The sequence below is a fragment of the Schistocerca nitens genome, chromosome 11 (genome assembly GCF_023898315.1).
Source record: "Schistocerca nitens isolate TAMUIC-IGC-003100 chromosome 11, iqSchNite1.1, whole genome shotgun sequence".
In the NCBI taxonomy this organism is placed as follows: Eukaryota; Metazoa; Arthropoda; class Insecta; order Orthoptera; family Acrididae; genus Schistocerca; species Schistocerca nitens.
The window spans coordinates 27,571,204-27,584,449 of record NC_064624.1 but is presented as its reverse complement, the minus strand read 5'-3'; positions in this window follow the sequence as shown (position 1 = coordinate 27,584,449).

The window sequence follows — 13,246 nt, the reverse complement described above, 5'->3', positions numbered from 1 at the left end:
AGATTAACTGGTCCATGCTCATATACATTACTTCACTGAATGTATGAAGTTTGTGAAGCAGTGCCGAAGATTGATGACAGGCGACATGGCGGCTAACTGTACGGACTGTACGGCTCTTGATTTACGAATGCTCTATAAAATCTCTTATTGGCGTCGGATTTTCTACATATTAGAGCCATTCCATTATGCCATGAATACCAAATAATAGCCTCCGAGGCAAATCCCTTATAATGCAGCTACCGACTGCCTCTCTTAGCACCGTCGAAGTGTACCGTGCTAAGGCTGGCCACGTACTGCGTGTCGTTCACACAAAGGAGCCGCTCAGTTCGACCGCCAAACCCACCTTTTACATCGCGCCATGCCACTTGCGTTGCGAAGGGACTTCCCTACAGCGTTTACATGTTGCAAATACAATTTCCCTAAGCATGAACCAGCTTTTAACAAATATTTTCTTTTTATGAACATATCCATATTATAATAATTCATCATTTCAACATATTCTTTTGCATTTTTCATATATACATTACAAAACCCTAATTTTCTCGCCGTGGAGGTAGGAGTTTAAACAACACAGAATACACACTTCATAAATTGTAAGGAGAGCAGCATCAAACCAGTCTCTGGACTGAAGACCACAACAACAACCAAACAGCAAATACATGGTTACATAAAATAAGCCTATTCTTGATCGATATAAGTGTTACAGGCTGATCTTACAAACTTGTACAGACAGTTATTTACATACTTCATTATTACGATGTGTTGATTTTCACTATTGCCAACATCATCGACCTAGCAGTTGTCGCATGCTAGATGCACAGTGTGTCTGTTTTACTGCTAATGAACCATGTAAACGTGAAAGCCTCTAGAACGCGACTTCACGAAATGTCCTTGCTTTCTTGTGTCACTTCTACCACTAATGTAACCTAACCTACCCTAAATTGCATCTGATCGGTGCGCAGGGCAGAGGTTGGTAGTTCTCTAATTTTCGATGTTCAGGTAGTGGAGATTTTAACGCGTGGTAGAGAATGTAGCATCAGTGTTATGAATGCGAAAGCTTCTGCTTCCGTTGAACACTCTTAAAGGCTAAAGACACAGTACCTTTAAAAATTACACAAGGATCGTTGTGCTCCTTGTACAATTAATACTAAAAATCGGTATTTCATTTCTCGAATTCACGTACTAATATTATGAATTATCCAACAGATCCTACTAGGCTTTGTATTTTATTCTATTTTATCCTCAATATTTCGTCTCTTAAAGCTACCCATTCATCTTCTACTGTATTCCTTTTCCCTGTTCTAGTCAATCGATGCCTGATGTTCCCTCTGAAAGCTCTCACAGCCTCCGGTTCTTTCGACTTATCCAGGTCCCATCCACTTAAATTCCTACCTTTCTTCAGTTTCCATCTGCAGTTCATAACCTAAAAATTGTGGTCAGAGTCCACATCTGCCCCTGTAAATGTCTTACAATTTACAATCTGGTTCTTAAATTTCTGTCTTACCAATACATAATCAATCCAAATCCTTCCAGTGTCTCCAGGTCTCTTCCACGTGTACAGTCTTCTTTCATGATTCTTAAACCAGGTGTTAGCTACAATTAAATTATGCTCTGTGCAAAACTCTACCAGGCGGCTTCCTCTTTCATTCCTTTCCCCCAGTCCTTATTCACCTACTATTTTTCATTCACTTCCTCTTCCTACTACCGAAATCCAGTCCACCATCACAAATAAAATTTCGTCTCCTGTAAGTATCTGAATAATTTATTTTACCTCATCATTCATTTATTCAATTACTTCCAAAGAGATAGCATGTATGTAAACTTATCCTACTGTATCTATCTTGACTACAATAATGCTTTCACTATGCTGGCCACAGTAGCTTACCCGCATTCCTATTTTCTTATTCATTATTGCACCTACTCCTGCATTATCTCTATCTGAGTTTGTATTTATAACCTTGTATTCACCCGACCAGCGGTCCTGTTTCTGATGCCACCGAATCTCACTAAAGTCCACTATATCTAACTTCAAGCTATCCGTTTACCTCTTTAAATTTTCTAAACTACCTGCCCAACTAAGGCACTAGCATTGCACACTCCGATCCATAGAATACCAGTGTTGTTTCTCCTCATGATGACAAGCTCCTGTGTAGTCACCGCCCGGAGATCCGAATGGGGTACTATTTTACCTCCGGAATATTTTACCCAAGAGGATTCCGTCATTAATTAACCGTGCACCCAGGAAAATTTACGACTGCTGTTTCCCCCTGCTGCCAGCCATTCTGAGATCCAGCACAGCAAGGCGGGTTTGGTTGGTGTTACAAGGCCAGATCAGTCAATAGTCCAGACTCTTGCCCTTGCAACTACTGAAAAGCCTGCTGCCTCTCTTCGTGAACCACAAGTTTGTCTGGTCTCTCAATAGATACCCCTCCGTTGTGGCTGTAGCTACGCGGTATTGCTGTCTGTATCACTGAGGCACATAATCCACCCCAGCAACTACAAGGTACATGGTTCATTAAAAATTAAATAGCAAAAACAAAATTTGTTAATTGTTGTTGAACTATGCTAGCAACATACTTTTTGAAGAGTTACTGATGAGCAAGTATGTTCTAGAACCTGAAAACCGCCTTTTAGCCTACTCATAGCAATATTAACACACTTTCAATAATGTGTACTACCGGCTTCATGACCAACACAAAATGTTTAAAAAGGCAAATTTAGCTCATTGGTGTTGACTTTTGCTCTCAACATACTTTTTAAAAAAATGTTGATGTGTAAGTCAGATCCTGAATGTGGAAATATTGAATACGACATTCAGTGGGAAAAGTGACATCTAGAAAAGAGACTTAAATTTTTGGTTTAATTTTAACCGACAAATTGAAGGTGCATATGAAATTTGGTAGAAGAATTCATTAAAAAGGATAAATAACAATTTTATGTACTGTAAAATATAAAATAACTGATTAGATTATAATATTTTCAAGAGGTGGGTATAAAATAAGCCCCACACCTATCTTGGTAGGAGCAAGTGCAACAGAAATCGTATGGACACAAGTAAAGAACTGAGTGGCTGTCGAGAACGTTAGTTTTAAGCTCGAGGATGTATGGAAGACGGCTGAGGAAAAATTTTCCTCTGTGAGTGAGCTAAAATGGCAAGCAGTTTGAAGTCACGTGGAACATGTCGGAAAGAAAGGTACAGCGATTCCATGACACCAATGACGGGAATGGATTTCGATCGTTATTTTGTGACGGCAGCGATTCAATGAAAGCCAGTAAATAATAGTCTACATGTTTTTCATGTAATCAGTGTCGCTTATGCGAGGTTATCCACTACACTTTTCTCCCTTTTTATTTTGATGAGATTTCCTTCGTGCCGTGTGTGCTTGGACTGTTATTTTCCATTGATTGATCCGTTGTTTAGGTGATGATTTTTTTTACTTTCAGTCTCTAGTCACACATTACTGACTTTGAAAATTTGTACACTCACGTTGACCTGCATTGTTGGTGTTAGGTTGATCGAACCATACATTCTCCCATTTCACCTCAACGGATGGAGATATCCCATTTTCGCGAAAAACGTGTGGCCAGAATTGATTGGAGGATGTACCTCTGAATGTTAGATGAAAGATGTGTCAGCCCATTTCTGCATACCTGTGAGTACTCGTCTGGGAGCCACCTTTGAGACTCCATGGATTGACTCAGGAGGTCCTGTGGCCTGGCCTCCCAGGTCACCTGAGCTCACGTGTCTCGATTCCTTCCTGTGTGGACACAGGAAGCACCTGGTGTTGGAAAACCGTTGTGGAAACAGAAAAAGACCTCGTCACTAGGACTGCTGTCACTGCAGACACCGTTGTGGAAGTGCCAGGTACCTTCATATGGAGACGACAGTCTGTGATGTGATGTTGTACTGTGCCCTTACAGGCCAACGACTGAGCATTCGAGCAGTTCCTGTCACTGCCATAAATAGCTTGCTAAACTATCGTCTGTCTCAATCATCCCTAGCATCAGAAACTGCCATCAGGGATCATATGTACCACAACTAAATGTATTAGTTTTGATGTTCTCTTCCTATTGTTATAATATGAACGTTTCAATAAAATTACCGTTGTTTGTATTTAGCTCCAAAGAATAATCACTTATGCTGAAATTCTCATTGATCAACACTTCTCTTCAAAAGTATAGTAGGACAGTGTAGAGTAAAAGTGGAGGGGGAAGAAAAGAAAGGGACTATATGTGCAATCAATAAGGTTGTGTGAAAATGGGTGTTAGACTGGGATTCGAACCTGAAATCTCCTGCATACGAGGCATTTGCGTTAACCACTGCGTCTTCCAGATACAGTGTTCATCGAACTTGTTCGGATTATCCCGAAACCCCGCCTGGCCAGCCCACATTCCCAGCCTGCGCCACCGATCGGCAGTCACCGTCCATACTCGCTACAGTGAGATTTCGGTGGGAGGTCGAATAAAATTGTGCGTGTGCACTGAAGGTGGTGGGTTCATGACCCATCGAGGCGAATCAGTTTTGTGAACACGTGGTGTTCATTCTTTTGAACATGTCCGAAAGAACAGACATCACACGTTCATATAATATAGTAGAATGTTTTCCACACTAGACTGCAATACCCTCTGCTATTTCCCTCCAGAGCACATTGCAAATTTCATTCAGCTGAGGACGAGAACGTGATGACAGATGCATGTTAAATGGCACTTTCAGTTTAGCCAAAGTTTTCTTTTCCTTAAGCCACGAAACAGTCTTTGCAAATTTCTCGTGAACACATTCTGTAACCAGAATAGATAGCTGCTGTTTAAAGTCTTTGAGTCACCTCTCTGTGAAGTATTGTTCTGGTGGCATGTTTCACCTCTGACGAGTTTATCACGCTTTCGGTCAATCAGAGTAGTGGGCAGTTAAGTTGCGTCCTGCAGCTGAGCGAGTTTAAAATCATACTCTGCTCTGGGCGACAAGGCAGGATAATTGAAGCAGTTTACTTTACCCATTGCCTTATTGAAAGACATGTGTAGAACATTTGTGTTTCCGTGAATGATTTCATGTGTATTGGAGATTCCCACGAGGCTTATGTCCACTCTTTGATTAATTTGAAAGTAATGCATGGTAACGAATCAGTAACACTGTCATTCATTTCTGCTCTTCTAACTCATGTACTTAATTTTCATACCTAATTGTGTCCCACACTTTATATGATACCATCTCGAGCACATACGTTGATGACCTTTTCTTTGTCGATTCAGCGGACTGAAACAGTACAGATAAAGAAGTAGCTCAGTTATGTGCAGTTTCCCTACTTATGTTTGTAATTAAATTCTGCATTCATAATTTTTATGTTGTGAAAGGTTATTTTTAGATGCTGGACACAGAATGCAGAACATCTGTGACAGATTTTTATAGTGTATGTTTTCAAGTACCCTTAAAATAACGTGCAGGGAACATGATGCCGTCCAGTTTCCGCAACAGTACACGTAGGTCTTGTCCTTCAACCTCCATTATTTGTCATTTGCCTTGATGAGCTGTTACCTATAACGAAACATTTTCAGATTAAGGTTTTGTTATTACATTCAGAGGGAATCATCCCTCTGCACTGTCTGTGGCTACAAGTTGACCACTTCTGCACTCTGAAATTTGAATAGTTTCTTGTGAGTGATTTACACACTGTTTGACGTTTAGTCGTAACACCTGTGCTCGCCATTTACCAGATGTATGGTCTGTTGTGACTGCGTTATACTGTGATTGCTTCTTTTTCTTAATTCTGAAGTCTGATTACGTTACAAAATTGGTTACTGTGTCATGAACATTTATATACTAAGTCATAGTATGAACAAATCATGTCCTAGTTTACTACGTACGTTAGTAGTCCAGTTCTTAACTCAATAGGCAAATTACGAAATAGTGGGGTCTTATAAGTTGTAGGGAAACGAAATGCAACGACCGCAAAGTCCCAGTTGTACGTAAAGCAGGTCGGTGGCAGACATGTTTCATGAGTAAAATAACGGGTAAGTGCGAACAGTCTACAATGGAGGCAACTGTACGGTACATCATAGAATATTAATAAAGTGTGTGGGGCCCTATGGAATACGACTAACAGGAGACAGTGAACGGATAGAAAGAAAGGGTGCACGAATCACCACGTGTTTGTTCGATGCATGCGAGAGAGTCACGAAGGTGGTGAAAGAACTGCACTGGGAGGCGCTTCAAGAAGGATGCATACTACACCGTGGAAACGCATTTAGTAAATTTCTGGAACTAACTTTAAACGATGAACCTAGGAATAAATTCCAGCAGTCTATGGAACGGAAAAAGCCCTATTAACTGGTAGAAAAGGACCGACCCTCCGCCGTGCACTTTGCACTGGTTTGCAGTGTACTGATGTGGAGGCAGATGTGGTCAGCAACCCTGTCTCACTCGCTTCACAACCACTGCCCCTCGAACCCTGTAACTGCCGCCTGACTTTTGTTCAAGTTGTAAACGGCCTCTCCGCCTCCTTATTTCACCCCTGCTGTCCTCAGCACTTTGCAGCGCATTGCAGGTCAATACTGTCAAAAACTTTCACTTACAAAGAGAGGTCCCCAAAACTGGAGTCGATTTTTTGGAGTCATCAATGACGACAAGCAAAGGTCAGTAGAGATTCGTGCGTTTGTGGAAAGATCTATGTGCGAAGCATACAACTACCGACGTCATACCTGATCTGGCCGAGAACCCGACAAAATTCTGCTCGTACATGAAATTACTAATCGTGTATAAGGCTTTCATTTAGTCCGTTGTTGACCAAACTCGTGTCGCAACTGAAGTTAGCAGAACGAAAGCCGAAGTTTTAAATTTCATCTTCCAGAAATAGTTCACACAGGAGAATCGTACAAACGTACCATCATTTGACCATCGAACAGGCTCGCATATGGGCGACATAGTAATAAGCATAGCTGGCGTAGAGAAACAACTGAAAGACATGAAAGCAAATAAATCACAAGGTCCGCATGGAATCGCATTTCGCCTTTACAAAGACTACTCTACGGATTGGTCCCTTACCTAGCTTGCATTTATCGTGAATATCTAGCCCAGCGCAAACTAGCAAGCGAGTGGAGAAAACAGCAGGTGACTCTGGTGTGTAAGGGTAAAAGAACGGACCAGCAACACTACAGACTAATATCCCTAACTTCTCTTCGCTGTAGAATCTTTGAGTATATTCATAGTAGGAATATAATAAAGTCTCTTGAGACCGAGAAGCTTATGTTCTAGGATCAGCATGGTTTTAGGAAGCATCACTCTTACGAATCTCAGCTTGCCCTTTTCTTACATGTTACACTGAGAACTATGGATGAAGGGTAACAGGTGCGTTCGATATTTCTCGATTTTCGGAAAGCATTTGACATGCTGCCCCATTGCAGGCTGTTAATGAAGGTGCGAGCATGTGGAATAAGTTTACAAATAAGTGGGGGCTCGAAGACTTCTTCAAGTAATAGAGCCCAGTATGATGTTCTCGACGGTGAGTGTTCATCGGATACACGTGTGTCCAGGGGAAGTGTGATAGGACCGCTGTTGCTCTCTGTATACGTAAATCCGGTAGCTAAGTGGTCAGCGTGACTGACTGTCAATCCAAAGGGCCCGGTATCAATTCCCGGCTGGGTCGGAGATTTTCTCCGCTCAGGGACTGGCTGTTGTGTTGTCCTAATCATCATCATTTCATCCCCATCGACGCGCAGGTCGCCCAAGTGGCGTCAAATCGAAAGACCTGCTCCAGGCGAACGGTCTACCCGATGGGATGCCCTAGCCACACGACATTTCATTTTCATTTCATATGGATGACACCGTGGGCAGCAGTCTGTGGTTGTTTGCTGGAGATGCCGTGGTATACGATAAGGTGTCAAATTTGAGTCACTGTAGGAAGGTACAAGAGGACTTAGACAAAATTTCCAGCAGGTGTGACGAATGGCAGCTAGACCTAAATATGGAGTAGTGGAATTTAATGCGGATGGATAGGAAGCTCAAACCTGTAATGTTCGGATATAGTATTACTAGTGTCCTGCTTGTCACAGTCAAGTCGTTTAAATATCTGCGCGTAACGTTGTAAAGCAAGGAGGGGGAAGGAGCATGTGAGAACTATGACAGGGAAGGCGAATGGTCGACTTCGGTTTAATGGATTAGAACAATTTTTGGAAAGAGTGTTTCACTTATAAAGGAAACCACATATAGGATGCTGGTGCGACCATATAGGATGCTGGTGCGACCTATCCTTGATTTGGATTAGAACAGTTTTAGGAAAGAGTGGTTCACTTTGTAATGTCCCCTTAGAAAAATTGTACAGGACTGAGCTTAAACTGACACACAATATTTTTAGCGCAACGCAATCTGACTTTCAATAATCCGTACAAAAGAATGGCCCTGACTAACATTAACCTATACCTTTCACAAATCACTTACCTCACAAAAATCTTCGTTACTCAAGCTACTGCAATACAGTGAGCGCCACTACTGCCAACTAAATAAAAGATTCAAACTACTGAAGGGACTAACTACTGGTAGGCATAGTTAGCAAATGAAAGATTTTGATAGAGAACAAACAATGTATTTACCTCAATAGTGTTCAAAAGTCATAATGTACATAGCAGTTCATGACATCCAGTCTTACAAACTTCAAAACTCCGCCATCTCTCTCCCCACATCCACCAGTGCTGGCGGCTCACCTCCAACTGCACAACCTGCGCAACGCTACGCGCTGTTAACATCCAGCTGCCCAACACTACAATGGCAGAAAACAATGCAAACCAGCCACAGACTGCACACATCACAGCCAGTCATTTTCATACAGAGCGCTACATGGCGTTACCAAAGAAGAAAACCTAAACAGCCTACTTACATAGCCCTCATGCTAACCACAAAAAATTTTACAAATTGTTTTGGGCAGTGGCCAATAATGATTTGATAAAATTTTTCATAATTAAAATAACAAAGATATCAAATGCACACACTTATTGAGACAATGCTGGTCAAAAACTAAAATTTTCTCACAGTCCATAAAGACAGTCCTGATCATTCATCACAGTAAAATTGCAGTGTTTTTTTTTTCCTCAAAGTCTGAGCAGTAAAAGAGAATGCACACGGAAGTAGTGGATTTCCATGCAGTCTTGAAGGAGTAGCTTTGTCCTTCCAACGGGAAGACAGTGCTGACTCTTGACATGCAGACAGATAATGCGCCACAACAGAGCAAACCCACAGCAGAGTCAGTCGAAGTTTTGAAGAACATTGGTAGGTAGGTCATCACAGAGCAGACCTACTGTAGTCCTAGTAGAGATTATGGTATTGGTGGGCCACCAGAGGTGCAGACCCACTGCAGTCCTTGTACAGACGGGCAGCAGCAATCTGTTGCGACTGTGCAGGTGCACAATCACCATCGAAGAGTCTTGTAGAGAATATAACAAGTCCATAAACCACCACTTGTGCACGCACCAAGTTTTTGGAATTGTCCTTAGAAGTCTTGCAGACAATATAGCAAGGCCATAAACCATCACTTGTGCACTGACAAAGTTTTTGGAATTGTCCTTTAGAACCAGCAATGCTGTTCATTAGTCCCTAACTGAATTATTAACACATGTGCAAACACTATCAGTCCCTACTTCTCACATATTGTGCATATACTATGACCAACAGAAACATGTGCAGTGAAATGTAACTTACAAGTTACTTAATTTGATGAACTGGTGTCAATTACAATTTTATAACATAAGAATACAATAACAAAGGTGCAAAATACATCATTAAAAACATAATAATACAGATAACATTTGTAGTAGTACAGGCTTTACAAAAGAATAGAAATATACATATACATCAGTGTTACAGGAATTATGATATAAGTAAATATATAAAATAATGAGAATAGTTTTCGAAACATTGGTTTCACACATGAGCATTGAAACAGAACAGAATTAATAATGTCTAAACATCTTTATGAAGAAAATAACATAGTATTTGAAAAATTCTACAACATAAATCTTATTAGCTAAACACATAAAGACAGGAAAAACACAAATATACAAGAGTACACAAACACATAGCAGAATAACACGGGGGGAAAGGACAGGGTTTGTTTTCAGTGTAACATTATTTACTGCAGTATTTTGCAAACAAAACCTTTTTTTTCTTGGAGATCTCCCTTCGTTCATCATTATTCCCAAAAAGTCCTATCTATACCTGCTTTCTGTACTTTTTTCGTATAACTTCTCAATGCATTTCTTCCAATTCATCATAGTTAGTTTCTTATATAGTCTACCCCCTCTTAAGCTAACTTAAATCTACTGAGCTCAGATGCATAAACTAAGGGACGAGGCAATGCTGTAATACAAAACAAATAACTCAACCAGCAATGACAAAAAAAAATGGAAATTGTCAAAGCAAGCTACAGTAAATCTAAATTACCAAGCAATGCAACATTACAACTAATATGAGCCAATGTGCAGCAACAAGAAAAATAAATCAGTAGTAAAACTAGCTTAACAGAGTAATACAAAGTGAAATTTAGTAGCACTATGCCTGGCAAACAGCAGCAGCAAATGTAATAAGTTATATCTAAACATGACAAAGCTCAAGCAAAAAAAAATATTACATTAAAAATGGCCATGTTTAATACCTATGTCACATCTTAATACTAGAGTGATGCATTACAATTTATTCTACAAAAAAATTACCAAGTAGTTGAAAGGAAAATAATGTATGCAGTTACTGTTATTAATCCCTTTTTATTGTTCTTTACATTCCAAGCGCTCCTTTTTCGAAGAATGTGGATCATAAAATTATTATTTAATAGATCTGTTGGCAGAAAGTGTCCACATTAGCAAATGCATTTAATTTTATTTTATAAAACCAATGTTGCAACACAGCTGGATACCAGATATCAAATGAAATAAGCAACTATGTACAAAGTAAAGCATAAAAATATCATTCACTAGTCATGTGGCATTTCATAAGTTAGTAGAAATTCTCTCAACTCTCGTAGAAAGACGCTTGTCGTAATCAGGTGTGCAGATGTAAGAATATTTCCCATCAGTTCATAAGCATTTCAGTAAGTAGCACAAAGTATGAATAATCATATGTTTTCAAGTAATGAGCGTGTCATAGTTGCGATGCTTTCTACAAAGGAACGTCAATAGCGAGGTTAATGGTCTCTTTTTTTTCTCCACCTGTGCCTCTGAAAGGCACACACTAATGGCATTTTCCCAGGCGACTATCACGCAGCTGGGTGCCCACCACACATTACATGAAGGTCACTTAACTTTTCTACCGAAATATTTACGACAGCAGTTTCCGCTACAGTGGTAGTCTCATATAAAAAAATTTCACAGGCCGAGAATTTGCGTTACAAATGTGTAGAAACAAAATCCTATAAATACAACAGCGTCAAAAAAGTTTTCAGTGGCATTGTGATACATTCATACATGTACACACATTTCATAATTCTAAAGTACGATTCTTGGTTTCCAACATCCTTTTCCACAAATCAGAGTCCCTAACCACTCCTCATTATTCCTTACCTTATTATACATATACATATTCGTCGACACTTCTTCAACATTTCATCATAAGAAATATGTAGCATAATCAAATTCCTCATATAGCATCAGCTTATTGATCATAAACATACCGCAAGAGCGTAATACACACCGTCATCATAAGATCATAAAACCTCAACCAAATCTCAAAATCGTCGTAGCTTCCTCCAATAATTTCAAAACCTAAAAAAAATCTCTGCCACTTCAATAGTGTCATCTACCTTAAATGTACTTTAAAAAATCGTGATCGCATAGCAAATATATCATTCAAAGCTCTCATAATATCACAATGGTTTCGAAAAAATATGAACAGTTCACAATGTACAGACAAAATACAGTTTCGTGAGTGTGAAGTTATCCAACTGTGTAATTACGTAAACATCTGTCACTGACGTAGTAAAATAAAATGTTCCTTTCTCTGTTAAATGATCAGATAGCTGTGTAATTTATGTGTTAGAGAAATATGGTACCGATGTGTAAAGTTTATATAAGCAAATACCATATTAGCTAGGGATCCTTGTGCTTGCCACACACATGGTCCACAAAGTAAGCGTGTACCCCCCTGAGGATTAATGTAATTATACCCTCACCTGTTACAGATTACAGCAATGGAATGAAATGTATCACGGAAAACTTTCTTTGTAATTGAAAAATCTTGAAAAATAAATGGTTTAAGTACAAAATTAATCACTCAAATGCTTGTCCTGTTGCACTAAATGTGTGTCTTGCTGTAAGATAATTCTGTGAAAGTGTCGTAGTCATCGTCCTCTGTAAGCAAAGTTCTGCTGAAGTCAATGTACTTACCTCATCATAAACGAAAGTGAAATGTCTTGCGTACAGATATCGTAGTTATTACGTACCTTACCGTGATCAAGAAAGTACTATAATGTAATGTATTGTTGTGCTACGGAAAAGGCTGTCTCATTGTAGCTATACCACAAAAGTTACTACTAAAACATGTTTTACTTTCCAGAACAATACATAAAACTGTACAGACATAAAATAGAAACACCGCAAAAGCATAATTGTAAATTGTCTCTCATTAGTAGCGTCGTGATAAAATCGTGTAGCTGTCACATAAACTAACCACTGTGTCATCTGGTATCTCTCAGAAAGTACTTTAAATCCAGAATATATTTTCAAGTAAACCAAAATGTTGCATTAAAATCTCATTAGCAGTACCAGTATATGTTCTAAGTATGTAAATCTTATAGTCGTTACGTAATCGTGCAACTAACAAGCAAGAATGTACACACACAATAACACTGTGTCGTCTGTTCACCATAACAATGCATTCGTAATTTCTGTTTAAATATGTTCTCTTGGTTCTTGACTGGATATTTAACTTCAAACATTGTTGCATGTTAACAGTTTCTTAAGTCTGACAAAGCATACTAGAAATGTGAAGTGAAAAATTTTATGGCAAAGACTATGTTAAAAAGCAGATTATCTTTCAATAAATGGTTTTACGTGTGAAATGTGGTGCAATCCTTTACTATTCCTAGTACGCAGAGTTTCAACTCCAACGCAATTATCATGTGGTATACGTCGGATTCTGTAAGGTCCATTGTAAACTAGAAAGAATTTGTGACTCAAGTGTTTCTTCTTATGTGACAATGAATGAGCTTTAATGAGAACTTTCTGACCAATGTATAATTTCTTTGCATTTGTTTTACCATGTAGTTTTCTCCTT